Raw genomic sequence first — 27,259 nt, 5'->3', positions numbered from 1 at the left:
CAGCCGTAAGACTGAGTCTGATTATCCAGCTGAATAGCTCGCCAAAAAGTAGCAGCGAAGAGGAAGTGTGACTGGCTAGAGGCAGAGTGACGAAAAGCGAGAAACTCGCATAGAGATGAAATACCAGTGCGGCCGTTTAGCCACGCGCAACAGAGCTTATGCTCGGATAACTAGGCTTAACCAAATAAACCCCCCCATTTGTTTCTAGCTATGCATTGTCCTGCGGTTCTCTGTTCACTCGAATGCCCCAGGTATGGTGCCGCCTTAGACATAGTTGGTATGTTTCACTTTCCTCGGTCATCTTGTTGCTCAAACATTCCAAGAAATCACTCCCAGCTGTGTTCCGCCTCAAGAACGCCAGCGAGCATTCCTCGCAGCCCTCACAAGGCTGTCCCTGCAATTCATTCGCTAGAGGAACCTTCTCGGTACTCTCCTGGGACCTTTCCTAAAACCACGCTCAGCAATACCTTTGGGACTTCCTAAAATAAAGTTAGGTAGGTTTAGTTGTGATTGAAACAAGGGCCGTGTAAAAACGGTGCAACGTTCCGGTTGAACAGTGTATTTAAAGCGCTCTCCATTACGGTAAGCTTCCAGCTCGCAGCCCAGTCTTCTAACTTTTCGGTAGCTCACAGCACCTTTTACTTCTCATGTTTAGGGTGCCGCCCGCTAGTGATGCCTTAAAGCAAGTAACGCACAAGATAAGATAAATGGCCTCCTCGGTGACCAGTGTAGAGTCTGTGTCACAGTTGCTATGGCAACCGCTCCGCTGGGCGAGTGCCGGTCACACACAAGACAGCCTTGGGCTACTCGAGTACTTCCGCAATAAAGAGTACCAAAATGTTTGAGAAATCTTCACAAACCGCTCGTAGACACGTCGCATTAAATCGCAGCCAATATCACTTTTCTCGCGAGGAAATTGTAGGAAGGGCTCCCAGCAGCAACCAACCTTGGTTACACTTCTGAAAGTTACCATCTATGCTGAAAACAAAACATCGTCCAGACAATAGTGTTTTGGTTGCCCAGCTTCACACAGCGTTTTATATTGTTGTAGCGACCGTGTACGCGTAAGGAAAAATGCGTTGCACATAAAAAGGATATGTTCCATCGTTCCTCTGCCCGTGAAAACAGTTACGACCAGTACCGTCAGTGGCATTAAATGTATGCCCGAAGCGTTCCCTTCAAACGCACACCGTTGGAAAAGAACCTCGTTGCAGGGTTCTTTTCTCCCCACAATTCCCTTTCTAATGCTATATTTATCCAGTTGGAGAGTCACTCTGTACGAGGAATAATAGCTAACGCCACTGACGATCGCCACGATCCCTCTCCTACAATTCGTTTCCTCACGCTTCCAGCTTCTTCAATCGTTGCCTATCGTGGCTGGCTCACTTTTCCCCCGGCGTTTTCCCACTATCCCTGGACGAATAAAAGGGAGAGCAGTAATGGGTGCTTCCCCGCAAAAGCCTTTCCGCCTTCCAAGAGGGCCAACGCTGATGTGGTCGATGTCCCGAAACGGTTCTTTGCTTCCGCCATTGCCGGTGCCCCGCACAAAAGAGGGTCAGCGTTAAACGATCGCTTCGCGAAGGCAATACCCTTTTCCCGCGTCTTTCATCGCCGTCGCATTGCCAGTATCGTTTTGGCTGCCCGTTTTGAAGAAGGTATGGTATGGATAGCTCGGTGGGGTTTAATATCCCGAAAGGCTTCAGGCTACGCGGGAAGAAGTAGCGGGAGATTCCGAATTAATTTTTATTCCTTACAATGTTTAGCGTACAACGACGTCCTATACTGTACACTGACACCTTTTACTTTTCGCCTGCATCGGAACCCAACCGCTGTGGCCTGAGTCGACCGTGGGCATACCAATGAACCACCGCGGTGTGTGGTTCTGACGAAGGAATGCGACATAAGGATACCACACCCTAAACAGAAATGAGCTTATAAAGGAGCAAAAAGGGAGTATCGTGTCCTCTAGCGCCAACCCTATTAGAAGCAGGGTATGCTACCTAAGCCCTGGCGTACATATTCATCACCAGAAATGCGAATTAGCTATGGTCGGTTAAGGAACCAGAAGGTGTCGCTTTTACAGATGTTTTACTGTATTTCGACCACCTCCAAATGCTAATCCCAAGGTTTCTAGTGCCGAGGTTGTCTGTTTTCTGCAATTGCTAATTGCATCAAATAGATGTTATTTCTTGCGGGAATTCCTTTGTGTCCTACAGCGTATAATTCTATAGAAAGTGCGCGAAAATCTACCCTGAGGTTTGAAAAGAATACCTTGCTTCTATATGGAGTGCGTTAGAGGACTCTGATTTTACTGCATTAAAGAGGTATTCATACTTACAGTGCACCGACCTGTCGATACAATATTTTATGCTGACACTACGCCAGCAGTCACATGTGTATAACAGCACAGTTTGTTTTATAACTTAATAGTTTTAAATGATGTCGTTTGCAGAAAATCTAGCGCCATAGGTGCTGTGAGTGAGAAATCGCGATCATGGCTCTGGCAGCTAGTACCGGGTAGGTAGCATACCCACGTACTCATTTGTAGATGGGTTGTGGTACGTCACCAGACCATGTGACATAGATGGAGCTCTCAGCTCACGCTTCTAGTTTGAGACGGACGAGAGAGATGGAAGTCGTACCTTCCAGGACCCTTACTGTTGCTAAATGCTGCCTCTGAACGCAACCTAAAAGTAACATACGCTCACTGAAGACAGGAATTGATTGCGGTGAATGTAATTGTATAGTGTAACCGTTGTAATACAGTCACATCCTGGCTGCGTTAGCGGTTGGTTTTGCTGCTGTTAAGAACAGAAAACATGGTAATGTGCAACCTAAGGGTGAACGTACTCCAGGAAATATGGTCGTAATTTATTTGAATGTTGTGAATTTGGAACAAAGCCTCGGTGAATCAAGCATTGTACTCAATGGCCACTGCACGTCTTCTCGGCTCTAAAATCCTACCCACAGTACTGCTTAAGGGACTGGCGAGCTTGTGAAGCAACCTGTTTCTACTTGCTTGCCTTAACTGCACGGAAGGCATCTGTGAGTACGGTAGACAAGCGTTCGACCACTGTGCCTGTCATCGTCGGCACTGCATGCCCTTAATTTCCCATTAATACTGAACTTGACGGTACGCCATGTTTTTACTGTCCGCGGCGGAGTTAATTATCTCGTAAACTTTGTCTGGCGCTGACTGCGGCCACGCTATTCCTAAAAACCTTTGAATCTCCTCCGCTTGCTTAACTCCCAATCACTTCCTGCTGCAGTTGCCTTCTCTTGGAATCCAGTCAGTTGCCATTCGTGACCATCGGTCACATAGCCTTTGCACGGCAAGCATAATCAGCTCCCCTTTCTTCTTATCTCGAGCAAATCCAAAATATTATTATCTCGCATTCGTTCCCTGACCCACTCTGCTTTCTTATATTGTTGTACTCATCTAACCTTCTCTTCCATAACCGTCTGTGCTGTCCTGGACATAACCTGAACACTTTTCTTTAGCCTTCAAATGTCTACCCATAGATCACCTATAGTTAGAGACAGATTTTAAATCAGGTATTCCTGCCGAATGTAACGAAGTTATTAAAGAACATGGGGTGTTCTGAAGAGAAATCAAATATTGGCAGCAGAGGGATGCTTTGGTAAGTCTGTACTAGCTTTTTCGTTGTTCAAAATTTATTAATTAGCATAGAATAATATGCTAACATGTTTACTTATTGCCTTTGCGGAGAGAGTACGTCCATTCAGACTTAGTGGATCGCCTTGATGAAACACTTGGCTGAAACGTTTGTACCAAGTGCGAAAGCACGCTGCTATTTCAATGCCCTCGTAGGGGACTAAGGTTTGGTTTGGTTTGTGGGTTTTAACGTCCCAAAGCGACTCAGGCTATGAGAGACGCCGTAGTGGAGGACTCCAGAAATTTCGACCATCTGGGGTTCTTTAACGTGCACTGAAATTGCACAGCACACGGGCGCCTTGCTTTTCGCCTCCATCGAAAAGCGGCCGCCGAGGTCGGGATTCGATCATGCATCCTTGGGCACCGTAGTCGAGTGCCCTAACCACTACGCCACTCCGGTGGGAAAAGACTTGACCCACCCCCAAAATTTGAGTGACCTATTCCCAAAGTTTACTTTTCGCAAATTGGAAAACAAATTCGAAAATTGAGTAGGACCAAGTTCAAAATTAACCTGGTCAATCTCCAAAATAGATTCGGGTCACCAGCGTCATTTGGATGGCAGGACCCTAGAATTCGGACGGGAGGTCCTTAAATGTAGATAGACTGTCGAGATGTGGAACCTCACGAACGGTACTATATTAGTTGGCGGAGTCAAACCGTGCGTAATTTTTTACTGGCCTTTAGCAGAAACTCACTCAATAAGATGCTTCCACTTGACACAGGCGACGCCATAAAGTACCAAGGCGCTTCTCAGATAACAAAAGTATCTTTTTGTCGGAGCTTTATCTTTGGTAGAGCATTTCGGATGCACCTGAAGAAATAGTTTAGCTGGTTTCGGGATAGGTTCGTTTTAAAGACGAATAAATTAAGCTTCATAAATGGCATCTTTGTGCAAACACTGCTGCCGGTAGTTTTTCAAAACAATCTGCAACTTCTGAATTGACGTAGTCTGCTTTGTTCTAGGCGTAAATTTGTGAAATACAAGCTAATTAATATCTACATATAATTAGGTTTAGAGAAAGAAAAAATACTGCACACTAGGCGACGCAACTTTTAACATCCCCGAGTTGAAGCATAGAGCTTGTGTGCTCGCTGTAATTTTTAGTTTCGTGTCTTATTTTTTTTAGTTTGCTTTCTTTTTGTTTTATTCAGCCTTCTGCTAATTGGCGCTGTCCCGTTGACGTAGGCTATGCAAGTCGACCTCACACTTCATTTTGTAAAACACATGGTTCAACTCGCCTACGCCAACGTTCCCCGAGCAAATTCATCGCTGGCGGACATGTGCTGTATCCGTCTCACGGAAGAAGTTGCGCAGTCATCGGGTGAGGCGTTGGTGGAGCATGGTCTCTCTTAGAAGACCTTACTGGCTGTGGTGGCGCTAAGGTGGCGACATGTAGGTTCAGGGAATAGTATATCTCTAAGCGGTTCTTTGTTTCCCTGCCTCTTTTTGAACTCGTCGTGATAGACTTTATGACACGAAGGAATTACAATAGCATCTATCTTTCTAATATACTTTGCTAGGAGTGATGCTATCTGGTCATATAAATCGTATACGCAAAGTGCGGTTAGAGCAAAATTTGATGAAACAGCGGTGTACACGAAATCTCTAGAATATCGATTTTAGTGGTTAAACAAATCTTTGCAGGCTTGATTCTGCGGTTGAGCCAAGTCGATTATTAGTAGCTAGGTTTTGTTACCCGAACGTTCCTCTCTCCCAACCTAATTATTCACAGCGACTTTGGCGACACTGCCGCTCAAAAACTATGGGGGACGCATAAGCTACGCCTTTAAAGGTATCACGCGAAAGCATTAATGATTCCAGTCTGTGGATTTAGTTGTGGTTGCTCGTTCGCGTTTATCTAGTTTTAGTTCGCTCAGTTACAAATCCCCTTAACTTGTGCCTCTCATATCTCACACATTCTTGTTAGTATGCAGTGTTTAGCTACCACGATATTAAGCAGCTGGTCACTGGTCATAATTTACCACGCAAAGCAAATGTAAAGCCCCATTTTAAATAAGCCACACGTATATGACTGCATTGTCTAGGCGTAGCGTGCTTTACTCTGCATCCAAGCGGCATGGAAGGTTCATTCCCATAGCATATTCCCACCTCAAATAAGCAATACGAATTGGCAGCGCTTCCAACTTATGACAGCATGGGAGATTGAGACATCACTCAAGTCATCCACAAATAACTCTCGGTCATGTTACCTGTCAACAACACCTGCCAGAGCAATGCGCGTAACACATGTCAGACACATCCTGGTGAGTGACGTTTTTTGCATTGTGTACAGGTACAGCTCGGTACCAAGTATACATGGCATCCGCCATGGCGCAGAGAACACAGGAATTCTTACAGCCTTTTTTGTTCTAGTTAAAGAAAGCGCTAGTAAAGACTTTAACCTACGCCACGCGTTCTCGTCTCCGAGTTTTATTCCCCAATTCAGTATTCTGGGTCAGTACCGTTCACGTGTAGTAGTTATGTGGTCCTCTACTGAAAAACCAAAAGTTCTACGTGGCAATAATCTCATTATATCTCATCAAATCGCATAGACTCTCATACGGTTCACATCATTATCATAAAATATCGTACATAATTTATGATAATGTACAAGAAACTATGAGACCTTATGCAAATATATGCGACTTGTATGTGATTATGGGAATTGAGTGAGATTCTGTGAGAAAATTTACAATTTACTTACACAATCACACAAAATGTACTAATACAATTTTTTCAGTAGGGTCGTTATGGTATCAAAACCAAGGAACAGCCTTGCGCACTAATTTGGTCAAGGAATGAGGAAACTTGCCCGTACAAACCTGGCATGCCAAGCGACAACATGGGCGCCACCACAGTTTTCACCCGGAAATTTTCAAAATGCTTATCTAACTAGCGGAAACATACGGTGCACATAATGATGTGCACCGTATGAGAGTCTATGCGATTAGATGAGATTTTATGAGGTTACTGCCCCTTAGAACTTTTGATTTTTCAGTAGGGTTGGGTGTAACAGAACATCACACGGGCCGTCTTGGCTGCCTTTCTTTTTTAAATGAACGTTACTCTGTATGTAGCCTTGAAGTAGGAGAGTCAAGCTGCACGAGAGATAGCGCGACGAGGCACGTGAAAGTAAAACAATAATTTATTGGGCGCATGACAAAGCCGCCATTGCTCTAACGACCGATGTATTCCGGAAGAAAACGCCTTCAGAGGTAAAGGTGAGTAATAAATATGAGGTGGTAAAGCTAAAAAACAAAAACTAAATCAACGCAATACCCAACTGAGAATAGTTAGAGTGCTTCTGGTAGATCCACGAATATTTGTTGATGCTTCGTAGATTATCATCAGGCCCAATGATCCTGCTGGAACCTAGGTGATGGGGTGATTGCTGGGGTATGATAAAAAGCAGAGCTTTGGAAGTTCGTTTTGTGATATTTGTAATTCATGGCTTGTGTGCGCCGTAAAGGGACATTCTTGTTCACCAGACTGTGCTGCTGATGATGATGTAATTTCTGTGGTAAAAAGGACGTCCAAGTGCATCTGAATGCTCTCAAAGCAGTGGATGGGTATGGCCTACGCCAGCAGTTGCAATACTAAATTGCCAGGTCCTTTTCTCAGTGTGCAGTGTACATGTCCTTTGATAACCTCGGGTGGCGCTCATAGTCTCTGGAACTCTGCAGCGATTTCAGTTTGCAGGGACGCTCATTCCCTGGGGACCGCTTACGACTGTCTGGCATGCCGAAGCTTTAAGCTTTCGAGCAAAAAGGTCCTTACGAATTGAAAAGAAAAAAAAAGATGTAGAAGCGACATCCACTGCAATAAGAGCCTGATTACCTTCGCAGGACCACTCATCTCAACTGGTTGCTAAAGCAAAGCACCGTTGCTTCCAAAGAGTGCATTTCAAAGGTCACAAAATAATATAAGAAAGCAGGCTTAGGTGAGCCGCCCCACGGAGTTGTCCCAGTACTGATCACGTCTAACTCCCATACATATAAGGTTCCACTTTGCGTTTCGGTCGTTGAGTTTGCGGACACTGACTGGTTCTTCCCACTAAATCCGAAGCTTTCCAAACGCGGGTAAAAAGAATCACTACTACGAACTCCGCGGGCTATCAAGGGTCCTCATATGCCTTTTCCGTATTACAAGACTTCAACTAAAAAGAAAGTTTCGCCTGTTCCGAGATTTTAACGCTCCTGTTGCTCGCAGTTTGGGAGACGATTTTGAATAAGATGACGCTAGTCACTTTGATTGGTCCAAGTACAAATGACTGTGCACTCGTGCTTACGGTTTATAGCTCTCGCGTTAGCTGTCTGATATGATCATGTATTGTACCATATTTCCAGATCAGTTTGTGCAAACTTAAAGGTTTAAAATAACAATAAATACATTAAAGGGACCAGCTAGACGGAAGATAGTGAAACAAAGCCGAAGGGCATGGACATCATTAGGTTCAATGTGACGCGCGATGTTGATCGTTCTGTGAAACTGTCATCTTATCTTTGCTGTAAAATATAATTCTTGTTATGGGAAATGTATAAACGTTATTCTGCATATTGTTGTTAGAATTTTCTGATGCAAAAAATAGGCAGCAGCCATCAGACTCTTCATTGTTAAGGGACACTTCGGTGAAAAGTCTTTAAACAGCAAGCTGGCGCGGATGTCTCTCGGCTACATCATACTATAAATGTCATTAACCAGCGAAAAAGAAAAACTTTTTTCCCAAACCTACCACTCTAGAAAAACAATTGTGTGGGATACCAGTGGATACTACTTTTCTCCTCAGCTGAACCAGAAAAGGGGCGCTCAAGCATGAATTTCTTAAGGTATCTTACTTTTCTTGCGTGTAGTATCGACACGATGTTTTATTTTTATTGGGCGCAGTATCGACTTTTTCCCAGCCTGCTCTCCATTCAACTGCGATCTATATACTATGAAGAAAGCTTTAATTCTAAATCAATAATCGTGTCGATTCCACCGCGACGTTGTCATTTTCTACCGAGCAGTTAGCATCCTTTTATAAGTTATTTTAACCTACATTATACTATTTTCGCCTGTTCTAAGGTCGGAAGACATTGTTACCTTTTAATTATTTCTTGATTTTTTTCCCCTTGCTTTCTATGACTCCACTCTGAGTGAGTGGCGGTAGATATCATAACTGCGGATACCATCCGCAAGAAGCTAAAGAAAAAAAGTCCTGCCTTAAGTATCTCCACTATTTGCAGTCTTTTGTAAATATAAACAAATAGAATTTCTGTTCCTATGCGTTTATTGGAAGATTGCTGTACCACGTATGCACATTCTGAACTTCAGGTGAGCCAGGACGGCGGTATTTAGTTCCTTTAGGAGGCTTCCAAAGTTGATAATAATGCTTGAAGTAACACATTGCAACTTCTAGAAGCAAACGCACTGGGTAGAAAAAAAATTGGCCAATGCTGTACAAGGCAGAACGAAGTAAACAGCAGAGAAGGAAGAAATACAGAACTATCAAAAAATAGACTGAAGGAGGAACAACTAAGGTGAGAGTAAAGGGGAACGAGGAAAAAGTGCTGAATAGAAAAATATTCCAGGAATATATTTGGCGTCGAAACTGAAACTAGCAAAAAAAGGACGATTAGGAGACAGAATACGAAGTGAACAGAAATGTGAAACAAGTAATTTTGACGAGGAAGCCGAAAAGAAAGGGCAAATCAATTAAGATTAAAAATCGGATATTGAGAACCAAAGGGCTACAAAAATAGATGAGAACAATGGGGGGAGCAAAGAACCGAGGAAAAAAAAAAAGACATGAAAAGGAAGACATAGAAGAGTAAACGAAAAACTGTTAATGGAACTAGAGGTAAATGTAAGGAAAATAAGGAAAGAAAAGAAGCTAGACGAGCAAAGAAGCAAGAATGAATAACTATAGTAAAAGGAAGGAGGCGGTATCAGAATAAAAGCAAGGAAGTAAATTAAAACAGGAAAACAAAAAAAAAATGGGGTACGACAACCTGCTGCCACATCAATAATGCAGGCTCCGTTTCCTGTCGCGGAGAAGTTCCTTTAGCTTTCGACTTCGTTGCACCAGCGGCAGCAACCAGTGGCATGTTTGCACGTTGGTCGACCGCGCTCAATCTTTTATTCAGAGCGCTTGAAATTCTTTTCTCGCACAGGCTCTTTGACATCGGATTATGTGGTCCGTGCCACTCCATTGCACAGCTCTTAACATTACTGTTGCTGCAGTTTAGGGAAAGCTAGCACTCGTATTTTGAGCGTTGGGTTTGCAGGATTAGACTCGTAATTTCATTCACTATTTCAAGTGTCATTTAAAGAATTTTATTGTTTACCTGCCAGACCTAAACAACAAGAGTATCTGCAGGTTAAGCGGGCGTGTTAATGTCTATAAGGCATATATTTTCCTAATTTTTCGAAGCACAGTAACGTTGCTGCTGACGTCACTGTTATTGCGAAAGCAATACTAGACAGCCAAAGCGAGACCTTGGGGGCCGCAGCTACCCCGTGAAGAGGCGTAGCTACGGTCTCCTCATAAAAAAAAGTCAGCCTGCCTTGACATTTGAATTCACGTTACCCCTATGCCACGGGTAGGAACTGCCAACTCGAGTCGCTTCTTTCATATGGGAGGGTGATATCAGAATCAGCCTGCCCGAGCCGTTTGTATTCTCGTTACCCCTACGACACGCAGACACGTACATACGATTTAGTTGAAGCGTGACTTTATATGTGGGCTGGTAGCTTACATTCTCGCGTCACACCCTTAAAGGATGAGCTTAAGTGTCCCCAATAATGTAGCACCTTACACTGATAGGGCGTGATAGGGGAATAATGTAGCAAGCGAAAGAGCTTCCGTCGTTGCTTTCGCAATTCAACTAGGGTTAAGCAGAGCTAAACCACGACTAATGTTTTCTTCCTGACTCACCCACCTGTCCATTCAGTAGGAGCCCTTCGCTACGGCTCGAGATCAGATATAGAGCGCGAGCGTTTTTGCAGGCCACCAAAATCCAAGCCGGTTCTTATTGTTATCTGGCTTAACGCGCTGACACTAAGCCAATTCAAGATTAACTGCCTTCTTCGGCATGACAATGACTGGAAAAAATATTTGATCATAAATTTTGTTCTTTGGCCGGTGAGACGAGTTCTGCACAACCTCTTTTCTGGTGTAACCTAGAGTAAGGTAGCCATCACTTAGCAGGTACTGTATTATATAGCTGTCTTATCTTCTATTGCTTTGCAGCGCGTACTATACCACGATGCTCACAATCACCACTTCTAACTTCCCTAGGCCACAATCCCAACTATGGCCGTATCACCATCACCTGTCACTGATGTGTCTTCCATAGACAGTATAGCCGGTTTCTCGTTATAACCGGAACTTCGTCGTCGCCCAAAGGCTCCGCAAAAACTCCCATGCCGGGCAGTTTTCGCCTTTACTGTACCTCTGATGCTGTCGCATTGCAAGAGGAAGTAGATTTTAGAGGACATATACATTTGTGGAAATCTCATTTCAGTGACTGAACAGCGATGCGAAATGCTGCGACGACTATTGGAGTGAGTCACTGGAGGTGTTCATTAATTAGATGCAGTAAGCGGTCGAGGGGTGTAAGGACGGTGATTATAGACTTGTTAACTTTTTGGAACCCCATTTCCGCACCTCATTTCAGTGCAACTTGTTCTTGGTGAGTGAGTCTTCGCGAACGAGCGTAATGAGCTCGGCCGGTTTATTCCGCATTACTTCTTTTGCTGTAACGAATATTTCCAGCACATTAAAATATTCTCCTTCTACAGCCTGTGACTCATTTAACTTGTTCATGAATCTATTGGCCTTTTTCTTTTATTGTCTTATTTTTGTTTCCTGTAATTTCGCCGCTGCAGTTGCCTCAACTTTTTACCACCTCTCCTACATGCAGACTCCTCACCTACTTCGCACACATCTACGTGTCTCTTTTGTTCCCTTTCCACCTTTTTTATTCTCACCTTTTGTGTGTGTCTCTTCTATTCTTCACTGATATCTCTCCCTTCTTGATTCTCCCGTTTCATTACAATCCTTGCTGTACAGTACTAGTTTGCTTGCTGTGATAGTTTTTCAGGTCGCTTCAAGTTTTTCTTAAAATCCCGTCCAGTACATATTTATGCTTGCTTATTTTACTTTTGTTATATTATTACTGATATTTGCTTCCGTTGCGTCTAATACGTTTTCACCCTGTTCCAGTTTTCAGCTGCTTCATCCCAGCCTTCTTCTTGAATCTGCGTGGCATCTCAGCGGATTTAGATCCTATTTAATATTCATGCCAGTCCTTTTCTTTTGTTTAACGCGACAGCTTTTAAAGTGCCTGTAGACCCGGCGTGGGCGACGCTATCCCGGGAAAATCGTGTTTGGCTGATAGGGCAATGACGTCACAGCAACGTGACCTCGCTCGGGAATTTCGAGCAGCCCAGAAATCTCCTTTTAAACGCTCCGTCACGAGTGGAACAAAAGTGTTTAGATATCGGCATGTAATGCGAATTAAAGAGCGCCGCGTATCTCAACATATTTACCTTCGTAAAGTCATTGCTCTTACCTGAAAGGAAATAACAGGTTCTAAGCGGAATTCTAGCTCACGACATTGGTTTCGAGGCAAACACGCTACTAACAAAGTCACGAAAGCCACGCATGGACGCGCCAGAAGCACCCGTGTTGGCCATTTGGTTTTGCTTGTAAAGCATTATCTTAGGACTGTTTGCGAACGACTATTAGTATAATTAGAGCGGTGACAGTCGCAGAAAAAGGATTTAACTCAATAGACAACGCCTGCTTTTGTTTGTTATTATTTGATTGAAGTGGCACAGTGGCGCCGGAATGCGGCGGCCACAGGAACCCCCTGATCTCATTTATGCCGCTAGCCCAACAGATGGTGCACGGGCAGTATAAGAACCACTCTACGTTATAAGCAAAGTGCTGAAGTCGCTATCGCAGTATACCCTCAAGCGGAACTTAGATGCCCAGTATTTTTTTCTTTTCTTGTAACTACAACCTGGCGATGCAGACTGGGCCTGCACTTTTACTTTCTTTCTGTATTTCGGTTCTTTCTTTACAAAGGTGTATGAGTTTACCGTTTTCAGGTCGATAACACTTACGCCCCACGCCTTTCATTTCGCGAACGTTTGTTTCTCCAGTCCTCGTCCTAAGCAAGTCTCAGAAATATGCAAATGATGGGGGATATGGACGGGGAGTGATTTTGTTTTACGTCATGAGACCAGAGGTCTTGGCCGGGCTGGAAGGAACTGCAAACTTGGACAGCACTTTTCAGATGAGGATCAACCACCTGCAGCTCTTGGATATCGAATTATATGCGCTACTTCTAGACCCTGGTTAAAAAAAAGGTTTCGTATACAGGGTGCCCCAACTAAATGTGACCGAAAACGACTAGCCGTCTTTTTTCGAACACGCGTCTAGCGTAGTGAACCAGTTAAGATCTTTTCAGAGCCGCCAGGCCTTGTATGCAGTACTTTTTCTTTGCGAATGTTCAGTAAATTGTACTAACTAATTAGCCAAATTCATTTATTGGCTTGAGAAAAAAAGGTAATGTAAAACTTGTAGACCCCGAACCAAATATAGCTAAGTTGTTTCTCAAAAGCAATTTACCAGCCGAAAACGTTATCCCGCGCAATAAAACAGCATCGTCGTAACAACGGCGTCACGTAAAAATCCCGAGAGGCGTCTCAAGCGACCAAATACGCTTTTTTCTGCAGCACTGTCTCCGGTGAAGCCTTCTGCCAGTTAAAGGTAGCAGCCGGTCACTTGATAGCTTTCTTTGAAGGTCAATGAAGGAAGCTACGTAAATCATATCGTATTGAAGAAAACGTAGCGGCCATTTTTTAGAGACGATCTACAACATTATCATTCATGCTTTCTTCTTCACGCAAACAAATAAAATCTCCACTAAAATTTTTAAATAGGTATTACTAGACTAGGATATCAATATATTATTATTAGATTATGATAACTATCATCATCATTATCACCCTGACTATACCCACTGCAGGGCGGAGGCCTCTCCGATACGATATTACGAGATTACGATAGGTGACTCCAAACAGCTTTTAGTTAGTTCGACTGTTCTTTGCCTCGCCGTGTTTTTAAATACATTGATTGCATTTATTTGACGCATCGTGTATGTATGTATGTATGTATGTATGTATGTATGTATGTATGTATGTATGTATGTATGTATGTATGTATGTATGTATGTATGTATGTATGTATGTATGTATGTATGTATGTATGTATGTATGTATGTATGTATGTATGTATGTATGTATGTATGTATGTATGTATGTATGTATGTATGTATGTATGTATGTATGTATGTATGTATGTATGTATGTATGTATGTATGTATGTATGTATGTATGTATGTATGTATGTATGTATGTATGTACAGTCGTGAGCAAAAGTGGAGAGACCACGAGCTTTGAGAAAACTACCTGCCAGCTTTTTCTGACAGCGAAACAGTTACTTCTGAGAAATGCATCAGGTGCTATGCTTAATATACTTGCCTTCTTGCCCAAGCAATTTTCTGTGGCACATCGTTTTATACATAAAAAAAGCAATCGTAGCAGTTAGCGTGGTCTCTTCACTTTTGCTCATGACTGTACGTATGTATGTATGTATGTATGTATGTATGTATGTATGTATGTATGTATGTATGTATGTATGTATGTATGTATGTATGTATGTATGTATGTATGTATGTATGTATGTATGTATGTATGTATGTATGTATGTATGTATGTATGTATGTATGTATGTATGTATGTATGTATGTATGTATGTATGTATGTATGTATGTATGTATGTATGTATGTATGTATGTATGTATGTATGTATGTATGTATGTATAGAGTGATCTTCCACATGCAGTAGAATTATGACTGTACGCTAATTAATACGTGTGCACGCGGAAACCAAACCCGAAGCGACAACCTATGCTCCTCACGACCCTATTTTGCAGTTTGACTAACAAGGCTAAATCGCTGTTCTTTTTCCTATTTCTGTTCTTTTCTTTTAATGTCCAGTCGCTTTCAACTACGCATTGCTGTGCAGACCCAGACCTCCTCTTTTCTTAATTTATGTATTGTTTACTATTTAAATACCGAAGAGATCAAACATGGTTTTGAGGAATGACACATCCGGATGCCAGCAATCTCTGTGACATTAATAGACATTAATAGTTTGAAAGACACACGGAACAAATCAGGGACCACGGAAGAAAAACGCCATATACGCAATGGGAGGGCTGTTATTGCTCTAATGTTTTCATATAATCACCAAGAACTCAAAACATCGGGCAGATTTTTTTTTTTTTTTTTACAATCTCTGCTAACTTAGATCGCGTGTAAGTTTAACGTGTCAACTGCGCGACAGTTTGCGAAAGAGTTTCGGTTCGTTCTTCTTTTCCCGACGTTGGCGCAGCGCACACAAAACCATGTCACGCCACGGCTGGTTTCTACCGCGCCTTCTAGTGTGTAACGAACCATTTCTGCCTTCGCCATTTCCATATCTTGGACGCCAGCTGGCGTTGCACAACCCTTCTCATAATTCATTCACGAAGCGCGCTTTGTTACGAAGACTAGAAAGAATAGACAAATCGTTAAGCTGGCCAGCGCTTCAGAATAGTAAATGATACGAAGCGTTAGAGCTTCTCAGAATGCTGTTCTTTTTGTTTTCCTGTTCTTATGTGGGTTGCTGTTTTCTTATCGAGAGACAGCTCGTCGTGCATATCTTCCCACTCACCGTTAGCAAGTTATTTTATCTCGAGTTGGCTCTGTGATTTGCTGCACTTACTATTGCAAGTGTTCTCTATGCATTTGGCGTTAACGAGGTGGTTGCAAAACCTGCCAAAGAATTCGGTTAGTACCGCTGCAGCTTAACGACAATATTACGACAACATGCCTTATCATTTAGCAGTACTCGAGATGCTTTGCACCTGCCTCTATATTTCAACTATGCCGCCAAAAATAAACAGGAAGATAAACTTCTAATGAACCGTGAGTCAGAAAGTCATAATAACAGTGCAGCTTTCTTCATGCTTATGTTTCTACACTAAACTATACTAGAACTATGTCATCAACAAATAACCATGAAGAATTGACGAAACCTCGCAAGACGAGGTTGAACTCTCGAAAAAAAGCGTCGAGGCTGATAAATTTAACCTTAGAAAAAATAGCATAATCGACATGGTTCAAATCAAAGTTGAGCTATGTGCGTTGACTGCAGCGATAGAGCTTGTTTTTATTTTTTTAACTCTTCTTTTCTATCAACTTATCTCCTAAAGAATTGCGCGAAACGCATTAGCAACGCTCTCTTCCATGCAAGAATTATGTCGGCTCTTGAATTCGTAGCTTTGAATTTCTCCTTATTACGCAACGTACGCAGTGCGGATCGATATTTTCTTTTCTCGCTTTTTTCTGATTTTGCTTTGTTCTTTAGTATGTTTTGTGGGTTTTTGAATAAATTAGAGTACCTGCACATTTTTATCGCCTTTATTACCCCATCGTTATTGTTCAGTCATTACGGCACTCGACTACTGTGCCGGGAGTCCTGGGTGCAATTCCGGCCCCGTGACAGCCGCGTTTTCTTGGAGACTAAACTCAGAACGCCTGCATAATGGGCTGTTTTGGGGCAGGGTTTACTTTAAGCGCCTCATTCGGTTGAAATTATCAGGAACTCTCCACTATGACCTCCCTGAGAGATTTAGTCGGCATTGGATGTTCAGCACCATAAAAACATAAACCAATGTTTTATATATTATTTGCACATTTTAAGCATGCTGTGGGCTTATCACGTATTCGGTTTTATTTTTGTTCTGGAGCCCTCTCAGTTCGTTTATCCCCCCACTTCAACCGCTTTTTTTTCCTCATTTGTTTTTGTAACGATATTTATTGCCTCAGGGCATCAGTATGGTGTGAGATGAAGGATGAATAAATGATTAAAGAAATGGAAAAAGGTGGCCGATATTATGAAGTCCAGGAGTGGGCGATGATGAGCTTCCTGCGTCCAAGCAATATATAAGGCAGGATTGCTTGCTGAAAGGCCAGCTATGCTATTCGCTGCCTTCCTGCTGTTATAGGAAAAAGGGGCAAGATGGCGGCACTGAAACATGTTTTGATTCATACAGTGACCTGCAATGCGCTTTCCTAAGGTATTAATGAAAAGCAATAGTAAAGAAACACGCAATATAAAAAAAAATTAAACTTGAAGAAATAAATCAGAGAGAATCGAAAGGTGACCAAATAGCTTAATGTAACAGAGTGAGGATGCATGGAAGACGGAAGGCTAGAAACGACAGATTTTCTGAGCAACTTGCAAAGGAGTACTGAAACAGACACAAAAAATACCGCAAAAACACGAGATCAAAAGTAGAAACCAATGCGGCTGGGAAACTACCAGAGAGGGGCAGTCATCCTACGCCATTGCCCGCCCCATTTGATAATTGCCAGCCAACGCCCATCCGCGATGGCCGTGATGATGACGACGACAAACACGTAGCACGGCTGGGTGGAAAGGGTTAAGAGTCGGGGAAGGGATGTGACTTGCGGTGTATTTTAACATGTGTTACATCACGGAGCGCTTCCTTTCCTTACTCGAATCTATGTATTCCACAGTTGTTAGAGAGCCTGAAACCGTGCGACTGCGTTTCCAGTATAGCCTGCACAGGCCACTCACGGAAAGGGCGTTGACCTTTTTCCTTTCTCCTGGCTCTGGGCAAACGGTCTCTGCATGTGTTTATCTGTAGCAACGTAGACGTTGAGCTTTCCTTGCAATCAAAGAGTCGCGAAGGTACCACTTTATGCTATATCGGGACACGGGTTTTTTTTACTCAAAAGATGACGATCACACCGTCATTTTAACGGAATGGTGTCAAACGCCACTATCTCCAAAAAACATCGCGGGCATTGACCGCGTCGTTGCCGGTGTTATGAGTGGAAAACCGCGGACATCGCTCTGACTGGTGGCAGGTGACATTGGGCGTGCACTGATTGGGCGTTGGATTGTGTGACGTCACGAAACCACGTGACGTGACAGAACTGGCAGGCCCTGTCAACTCGGGGTTCGTCATTTAAATGAGGATGCGATCGGTACCCCGCCTTTCAGAACCAAGCTTAAATCCGAAGCACGCTTACTTCTAGGCCACCATGTGCGCTTGTACGGCTGGGCTAAAGCGGGGCTTTGTGTTGTATTGCCTTTCCCATATTATGGTATCTTATGATTTTATAATGATCATTATGTTTGAGATAATAGAAACATAGATGAAAGAATACGAATTAAGCCAGTATAATATTGAATGAATGCGAACAAGACCTCGCAGCAGGAGCCGGCTTGCGGGAGGCATTAAGGTTGTCGCGTCATTTATGACAAAAATATTTGGGACAGACGGTTTTCTGCTCAAAGCATCAACGTTACTATTCCAGCTCAGGCTACTAAAGGACCAAGGCATCTGTAGTTGCCTACTATTTGAATTTGTCCTGTGCCCTCTGCGGACAAGGATTTGCAAGTTTCATCTAAACCTTGCTATCTCGAAGCGTCACAAGACTGCCTCTTGCAGATGGCAGTTGGGAAGATACACTGGCGAGCACTGATAGGTGGGAGGTGCAATGTCGTACCGGCACTTCTTTCTCTTTCGCCATAGAGTCGCCGTACATGTGGTAGGTCTTTTTTGGGCTAGTTGGTGATTGCTGGGCTGTGTCCCGTCGCGAGGCTAGGTGGCATGGTCAAGTTGGATGGAGCTGGAAGGAGCTGCACACTCCGGCTGCTCGCTTCATATGGAAAGATGAGACGAGAATCGATCACGCACGACCATTTAGAAGCAATTACAGGTACGATGAGATCAGATTGAGGAACCGCCATCAATAACGTCTCGTTCTCTATAGCGCTTGAATGTAACTGTAATCGAAAAACAGAAGTCAGGCAGAAATACTCATTTAGGCAACAATGAGCTCGGAAGTGCGCGATATACTAAGGCAAACACGTAAAGTGATGCAGGAAAAAGCGCCACTAAACAGAAATCACGACGTTTATTACACCGTTAAGTACACTAGAACACAGGTGCGATATGCACACAAGGTTAACAGCACAAGGCCCAAACATCGCGGTCCGAGATAATTTCTGTATCTTTTGTTTTCCTTTCGTACGCTCCCTTTCAGTCATATAAACCACATCGTAAGCATGTTTGCACTGAATGTTTTACAAACAGGTCTGGCTACTGCGCCATTACAAACATAAAAAATATTAAAGCAAACCTTATGAACTCTCTTTCTGCTGTTTCGTTTTTACTTTTATATTATTTGTTTATTGATTTGCAATATGTCAAAGACCCCAGCCTGAGGAGGTTTGCAGGGGGCTTGGGATTGGCAGGGTTAACCCGATTAGCAGAAAGACAGTTCAATAGCGATTTTGAAATGGCTTGGATGAGAACGAGGGTATCACCGGGAAGATCATTACTGTCGATGGGTTACATACAAGTATTTAGGGGCGCTGTCGTTCGGGGATGGGGCGCATAAACGGCCAAGGCGTGGCTGATGCGACTAGATGTCCGGTGAATCGACGTAATGACGGGAGTGCTAGGTCCCCAGGTACAATAAAAACAGCCTAAATATTTTATGGCATGCTTGTAATCTGGGCAGACCGGATTTAGCTGTTAGGTCAGTGAAACGTTCCTTAGTCAGGCATATTTTAACGTTTTCTCGAAGACAGCAATACTGAAATTGTTCACTCTGCGGAAAATGACCCTTCTCGTTGCAACTTTTGGGACATGTCTGTCGGTACCGTACAAATAATTCGCCTTTCAGACTGTTCACCCATCTGTTAACTGAATATTTAATCTGCTCGTTATGTCCGCGTATTTTTCCGCCTATTTCTCTTTGCCTGTCTTTACTACAATCCGTCTAATATGTCGTTCAGTCCATCCTTTTATCTCGGTCCATCTTATCCATTCTTTCGTCATTGCCTGTCCCTGAGGTCATCGCTCTGTCCTTAGCCTTCCAATGTGAGTGCGCTTGTCCCTCGTCTCTCTAACCCACCCTCTCGCTGTTTGTGGTCAACGCCATTTTCTAATTCAATTCATCTTCCATTCAGTATGTCCAAGAGAACCAGCCACCTCAATATCTACTAATGTGTCTACTGTCGTTCCTCCCTTCTTAAGTCTCCTTCGACTACATATACCTCTCTGTACTGTCATGTGCTTTTCTGTCATGCTCTGTCTGCTCTTACAGCCAGCCCACTTTCATTATCTGCATATCCACCTTTTTGTCGCACTATCCATTGGTCAGTCTGAGAGTGGATTGGCTTGCTTCAATGCCTGTCTACATCGATACCCGAGTGTCTATCCCACACCACAAACCTGTTACCGGGAAAAAGTCAAGCACTGCGCAGTTTTGTGCGGCCCTCGCGATTCTCCGGCATACCCATAAACACGCGCTCCGTGTAATAGGCGAAGCAGGCCGGCCAGGCGTAGCAACCACCGCTGGAAACGCTGCGTAGCACGCAGATCACGCTCGACCAAATTGGCCTTAATCGGCTTGGTGCTCAGTAGCCCTTTATATTTTTTTCTGCATTATCGCATTTCCGGGTCCCAGCGTTAGTTTTGCTTAAGGGCTCTAGCCTTCGATTTCAGCAACGACGCGGATCCTCTGCAGGCAGCCACTTTCAAAGCCGGCATCAAGTTTTTTCTCATTCTTCGTTCTTTTTTTTTTTTTTTTGGTGCTCGTTAGCTTTTTCTAGGAAGGTGATTTAATAATTTCTGTTTCTTCGCCAGTGATTTCATTTCTCTCTTCTCATATCTAAATGCTTTGAGACTTCGGAGCGAAGCTGTAGTCTCCCTTGGTGCTCAGAGGTCAGTGTATGACGTGCATCGGCCGAAGATTGGAATCTGAATGCAGATACCCTTCAGCTATTCGTCATTCTTGTATACTGGCATGAACAATAAATTTTGGGGCCATCTCCAACATTCTGCAAGCCCTATTGTTGCAGCAAATAGCCAAAATTGTAACTACATCGCTGAGATCATCATCAGATGCCTGAAAACCTGATAGAAGATGTACATCCATGCTCATAAACTCACTTGAAAATCTTGACAAAAGCATAGCCACAGCTGAGATGCACTCCGTCGCTGCTTTTCATGACTTCAAAAATAATAAACTTCTGTGAAACTTGTTTGCGTGGTTGTTAGTCTGTAGACGTAATAAAAACTGGTGTCATCGGTCGGGTACTCCGACGTCAACCTGCTTTCGCGCACTTACGTGTGGGCGTGTGTCCGTGTGTGTGCGTGAGTGTGCGCGTGTGTGTATGAGTGTGTATGTGCGTATTTGTGTATGTGTATGTGCGCGTGCGCGCGTGTGTGTGCATGTGTGTGTATGAGTGTGTGTGCGTGTGTGTGTTCGTGCGTGTGAGCGCGCGTGTGTGTGTGTGTGTGTGTGTGTGTGTGTGTGTGTGTGTGTGTGTGTGTGTGTGTGTGTGTGTGTGTGTGTGTGTGTGTGTGTGTGTGTGTGTGTGTGTGTGTGTGTGTGTGTGTGTGTGTGTGTGTGTGTGTGTGTGTGTGTGTGTGTGTGTGTGTGTGTGTGTGTGTGTGTGTGTGTGTGTGCGCGTGTGTGTGTGTGTGTGTGTGTGTGTGTGTGTGTGTGCGTGTGTGCGCATGTATGTGTGTGTGTGTGCTTTCAAACGTACCCGCCAAATAATAGTCTACACTCGTACGTCTCTAGCTCTACAAATTAATAACCATCTTTAAAGCTAACTTCAGGAAACAACAGAAAATATCCAAACAATACTATACCGCCATTACCCACCGATCAACACAGCAGCGTAGCCTATTTATCCCGGCACGAAAAGCAAGCGAAGTCTAATACAGAGCTGACGGCAAATGTATTAATGGAGCCGATCATCGTGTACACACCAAGTCGAAAGCTGCTTTCCGAAACTCGAAACTGCTGAGCGGCTTCGCTGTACTTGAGCTTTTGAGGACGAAGCAGGAGGTTGAGAAAGTGTTTGACGAACGACCACATTGATGCCGGAAAGAGTGAACAAGCCTGTGCTCTATTGTGCTCTCGCAATTGTATTTTGCTCTCATCTTTCATTTTACATAGGGGGGCCTGCTTTCAATGACTAGGCAGTGATGGAAAGTCGATAGCATCCGTTCCTTGCGCCGGTCGAGGAAGCTGTGTGCATTTAGTGGTTTTTTATTTCATTTAGGCTACACAAGAAGGAAAGGTCTCAACCGCAGTGCAGTGTATGCGACGAGATGGAGTATTTTTTCGACTGCTGCTCTTCCCCTCGGTTTTCTTTCACTAACATACGTCTGTAGGAGTCCAGAAATGCTTCTGTATATAATATTTTTAAAAGCTTTATCATATAGACCGTTCGCATGAATGTATGCGAGTGTACAGTCCATATGATAAAGGAAACATATACTGAAATCTGCATGATCACTATACATTTGGCGTATCATCTTCACATCATTACCATGATAGTTTATTACGATGTCCGCATTTTGTGCCTGAGGTCATATCGCGTTCGTGTGTTTAAATTTGCCTTCACCACAGAGCGCATGTCTAGTTCGCATGATCGATATGAACTTTGTATTTGCCATACGAAATGGTTCAATAATTGAATAATTAACGCAACAGTTCGTCGGCTGCCATTAGTGGCTACGTCGATCCGATGATTAACCACTATTGCAGGAATGGTTAAGCATATATGCAAAATATGCTCGATGTCCAAAGCTCTTTAATGAGACCAAAAGTGCCTTTGTTTCTCGACTTCCAGCAAAACTGCAGCCGGAATTGTTTCGTTCAAATCAACAAAGGACGTTTTCGGAATCGATAAAATGAACAATGGCGACGCTTTTATTGGAGAAAGACTTTTCTCTGTGTTCTGGGGAAGAAAATTTTCTTCGTCGAAACTTTTGTTAGTAACAACTAGAGGCTTCCCTTCGGGTCTTTGTTTTCATTTTATGTGAAAGTATACACGGTTCACATACTGGACTCACAGGTAATGTTAAAGATGATAACGTTTTCAATGATAAAAAATTGATAAACATGTCACGCCTTGGGACCGATGCGAGCTTCACGCAACTAGCCGCTACCAGCTGATGCAGGAAACAAATGCTGACTACAGCAATCTGGATGCATCAACGAGGAATTAGTACAAGTTATTGGTGCCTAACCCAATGAATGCAGTTGAGAACACATATTGAGAAATCGCGTGACTAAGAGAGGGGAACCCGGAATGTCCTGCCTCTCCCCGAAGCGAGGAAACGACAGTGGTAGCTACACCATACCCTCTACTATTTCCGTACTGTGCCAGTGGTGATGTGAAGGAACAGTTTATGCTGAATTTATATATTTTCTTGGGCTTTACAGCGGCAGCTCTGCTATCCAGGCAGCAAACTCCCGAGTTCCGGTCTCCGCGAATGACTTGCAGCTCTTCATGAGGCCCCACCTTGTTTTCTCCTTAAGCCTCTTAGTGGGTGTAATGATATTTCACTTACAATTCCCTGCCTCGGCTTCTCTCCTGAGTGGGATAATGATTTTTTTTTTTCTCGAGGACCCACCTCATCGTCTTCTCCTCTGGATGTGGATAAAGATTTTACCTTCATGAACCTCCACTTTCTGTTCTTCTCCTTAAGGTTGTGAATGTAAATAAGGATGTTTTTTTACTAGGCCCCACCTCGTCTTCTCCTGTGAGGGCGGATAACGATATTTTCATAACAAAGCCCCGCTTTGTCTTCTCTGAGTGGGAATAAAGATATTATATTCACGAGGCCTCGCCTCGTCATCGTTTTAAGCACCTGAGTGAAAATAACGATATTTTCTTCACAAGTCCACACCTAGTCTTCTTCTCTTAAGCCTTTGTGTAGGGTAAAGGTACTTTCTTCGCGATGCTCAACTTCATCTTCTCGTCTGAGTTGGGATAAAGTTTCTTCTTCACGAGGTCCAACCTTGTCTGCTTCGACTCTTGCTCGGAGTGGAGCAGATTTGAGCTGGCTGGGTTCGTACCCGATTACTCGACTTCAGATACCAAGCGTCTTCACCGCCAGGAGAGGGGGGGGGGGGGGGGGGGGGGGGGGGGGGGGGGGGGGGGCTTTTTTATCACGCATGGTATTCATTACACATGTTATGCTCAGAAAGAATCTGTATATTGATCTATTGTAAGGCCCTTAAACCTGTTTGTAATGAGTGAAAACCCCTTCGACATAACTGCACGGCGGTGCTTTCTATGTTCTTAACCAATTTTAATTAGGGTTAAAGCTCCGCTATTTGTTTTACGTCACAGCTTAGATTTCAGGCTTTTCGGTATCCTAGCAGTAGAGCGTTATTCTGGTTGCACATCAGTTCCGGTTATAAACAGAACTTAGAGAAAACTTTTTAAAACGTTTCGCCCATAACCGTAATTTACGTTAAACCAGATTGAGAGTACGCTAGCCGGAGGTTGTTGCTAAGAACCTTAAATCATCGCACTCATATTCTACGTGCTAGATCTGAAATGTGCCTTGAAAAAATAGGACATTGACCAATTCATAGTCCGCCCCCCCCCCCCGCCCCCCCCCCTTCCCTCCGACTACTGAGAATGTGCCCTACAGCGGTAATGTGGCTAATGTGCATTGGCTTGACAGCTTATTTAATGGGTGTAGAGAGGGTACTTTGCATGATTGCAGTCATACAGCTTTACATTTGTAGAATTTATCTTTTCCCACTAGGAAACGCCAACTAATACGTAAACAGTTTTCTTCCGGGCTAGCACAAGGTGTTACGAATCCTTCCTGTCTTTTCTCTCCTCTCTCTCCTCCGCTGTTGAAGGATCACTGATAAGATCTCCCGAACTTTTTTTTTTTTTGTACAAATCAATTTCTTTGCTCTCTATTGCTACCTACACGTTGTGACAGGTTACTCATTTTTTGATTTCAAATTATATCGACATTAGAGCATTCTTTAAAGAGGAAGAAGTACATTTGAATGATTCCTGTCAATGGCACAGCTATTGCTTTATGAGCTCGACCTGGATATCCGCGGAATGTTTTCGCCTCTGCTCGTCTGTTTCCATTATCTCTGAATAAGACACATATTGTATTTGGTGGAGGTGCTGGGTGTCGATTCCAATACTTCTCTTTTCTTTCTCTCCCTTCGATTCGACCTAGGGACATTATTAGGACGAGGGACCCTGTTAACAGCCTTTTGATGTAAACGGAGCTTGAGCACGGCACCCGAGGTCCACTATAGGAGTATGCCTGTGAAAACGGCTTCTCAAACGAGATAATCTAATCGCACTGCTTAGATTTTATCTGTGTTCAGTGTTCTTTCTTTGTTTTTTTTTTTTGTATTCCATTGCACCGAACTGGCTTCAGTCGCGGCGATATTGTTGTTGTTTTTTTCGCAGGAGTACGTTTTCCTCTGTGGCGTCACCCACGGTTGTGGACATCGATATTTGACACTTCGGAGACATATCGAGAACGGACAGCGCCGACAGTTTCCAACGAGGCACTTCTGATGCATCCGTACTGGTGTTGCTCGGAATAAGTCTATGTGTGATGACGTGGATTTCCGCCCCGACGTCCCCTGCGACTTGCCTGTGTTATGCTCACAGTGGAAGCGAAGGTGAGTTTTCTTGGCATCATCTGCATCCACGTGTTAACTCAGGGTAACCCAGTCTGGCTAGGCGATGTACTTTAAGTGCTAATCTTGATTAGCAGATTTAAAATATGCATGAAAGACGTGCGCAATCTTCAGCTGCCGTTTAATAAGTAACGCATTGTAGTTGGTGGTTGCACACAATCGAGGCAGTGATTTATTATCCCATTAAGGATTACGACTTCGGGTCCTTTGAATGGGAAAGTATCATTTGAAAAATTTTTCATACCTCTTGAAGCCTCAGTTTCTGTGTTATTCTACCCCCCTCATTTGAATGTTTTCGTACAAGTAACATCTGTGTTTGTCTCTCGTGTCACTCATTTGAGGCGGATAGCCTTTTTGTTTCATATTATAGAGACCCGCGTGTCTAATTAGACGATTTTTACGTCACTTTCGTGTTTTACACAGGTAAATGCATGGTTATTCACATCGTTATAACAGCTCCTCGTTTTTGTCATTCTAATTGGGTTTTTAGCGACGACCTTCGCGTTGTTTACCGGGCCACTGAACTACATTCACTCGTATAACACTTTTTTTTTCGTCTTACTTTGAGTTTCCGAAAACTATTGTCCGCTTCTTCTATGAATCTAGACGTGAAATGCCTCTCCAACTGTACGGTTCAACATATTCAAAATCAGAATCGCGGCTTGGAAGCTAACAGCGGCAACCGTCTTTTCTGTCGAATAGTCTGGCAAAGAAAAAAATTTCCCACAATTTTCACCATTGCAGTAGCACGAATTCAAGTAACGGCTTGGAGGGGGAAATGGTAATGACATTCGGATATTTAGGTGCGTTAGCTGTAGAATGTTTGTTTGGTTGCACTACAGTCGAAATAGCGGGACGCGTAAGATTTCAGGAAGTGATGGAGTAGACTATCTGTCCGTTGTAAAATTTTAACACTTTCCTGATACTTTGAGGAGAACACTTTCCTGAAACTTTGAGGAAATAGAGAACCTGCGCTGTCCGGGAGGCGCGCCTAAAATCGGACACGCGGCGCCACCTGATTTTAGAATGACCAATCGTATAGTAGGACGGAGCAGAGGAACCATCGTAGAGGCGAGGCGTGGCTGCACCGGTCGGTAGACTGTAACCTTTCTCTTTTCTGTGTAGTGTTTTTATTGCAATCCTACGCTAGGTTTCGGCCCGTCGCGCAGTCACGAAAGGGACCACGTTTGACCATGAATAGCGGCGAAGAAGGTAAAAAACGAAGAAGAAAAAGCAGGCGAAGACGAAGAAGAAGAGGAAGGATACGAAGACGAAAAAAACGAAGAAGAAGACGAAGTAGAACACGAAGAAGAATGCAACAAAGAAAAAGACGAAGAACGCTCGGTCACCCGCAGCTAATGCTTTGGCTCCACATTCGGTTCAGCAGCATTGAACCCTTCTCATTTAATGTGGACTGGTAGCTTACGCTCTCGGGTCATACTCTTACAGGATGAGCTTAAGTGTCCCCAAAAATGTAACACCTTACACTGGTAAGGCGTGGTAGGGGAATAATGTAGCAGGCAACAGAAACTTCCGTCGTTTCTATCACAATTCAACTGGGGTTAACCAGAGTTCAACCACAACCATTTTTTTTAATCTCCTGAATAACTGCAATTTCGGCACACTGGTTTAAAAGCGCAACCGGACCGCCGCATCTGCCTGCCATCTTGGCAACGAGCCGCGTGGTCGCTGCATTAGAGAGAACACGTCATGGTTTCGCACAGCTTTGATTGAAACGGAAACTTATCTCAAGCTTTATATTTTAATTTTTAAAAAAAATCTTGCAAAGTATACGTGTGTTCGCGCAACAAATTATGCGTGCGCTTTCGAGCAAATAAGATTTTGTAGTGATAAAGCATTGCTACTGGAGGCGAATTATTTCACCAAAGTTAAACAAATCGGTTGAATTTATGCATAACGCATAGCCTTCTTAATTATTGTAA

General features: G+C 43.5%; 1 protein-coding gene across 3 annotated transcripts in view; it reads left to right on the top strand.

Moving 5' to 3' along the window:
- Lar (tyrosine-protein phosphatase Lar) overlaps positions 1-27,259 on the top strand; it is a 761,776-nt gene that overhangs the window by 408,566 nt on the left and 325,951 nt on the right. For all 3 annotated transcript variants that reach the window (XM_084576898.1, XM_084576900.1, XM_084576897.1), the window contains one exon: positions 25,081-25,298. The gene's annotated coding sequence lies outside the window, so the exon portion shown is untranslated. The remainder of the gene's footprint in view (positions 1-25,080; positions 25,299-27,259) is intronic.

Source organism: Amblyomma maculatum, chromosome 8, assembly GCF_055883805.1.
Source record: "Amblyomma maculatum isolate TAMU_Amacu chromosome 8, ASM5588380v1, whole genome shotgun sequence".
In the NCBI taxonomy this organism is placed as follows: Eukaryota; Metazoa; Arthropoda; class Arachnida; order Ixodida; family Ixodidae; genus Amblyomma; species Amblyomma maculatum.
This window is presented reverse-complemented; position numbering and strand designations above follow the sequence as displayed.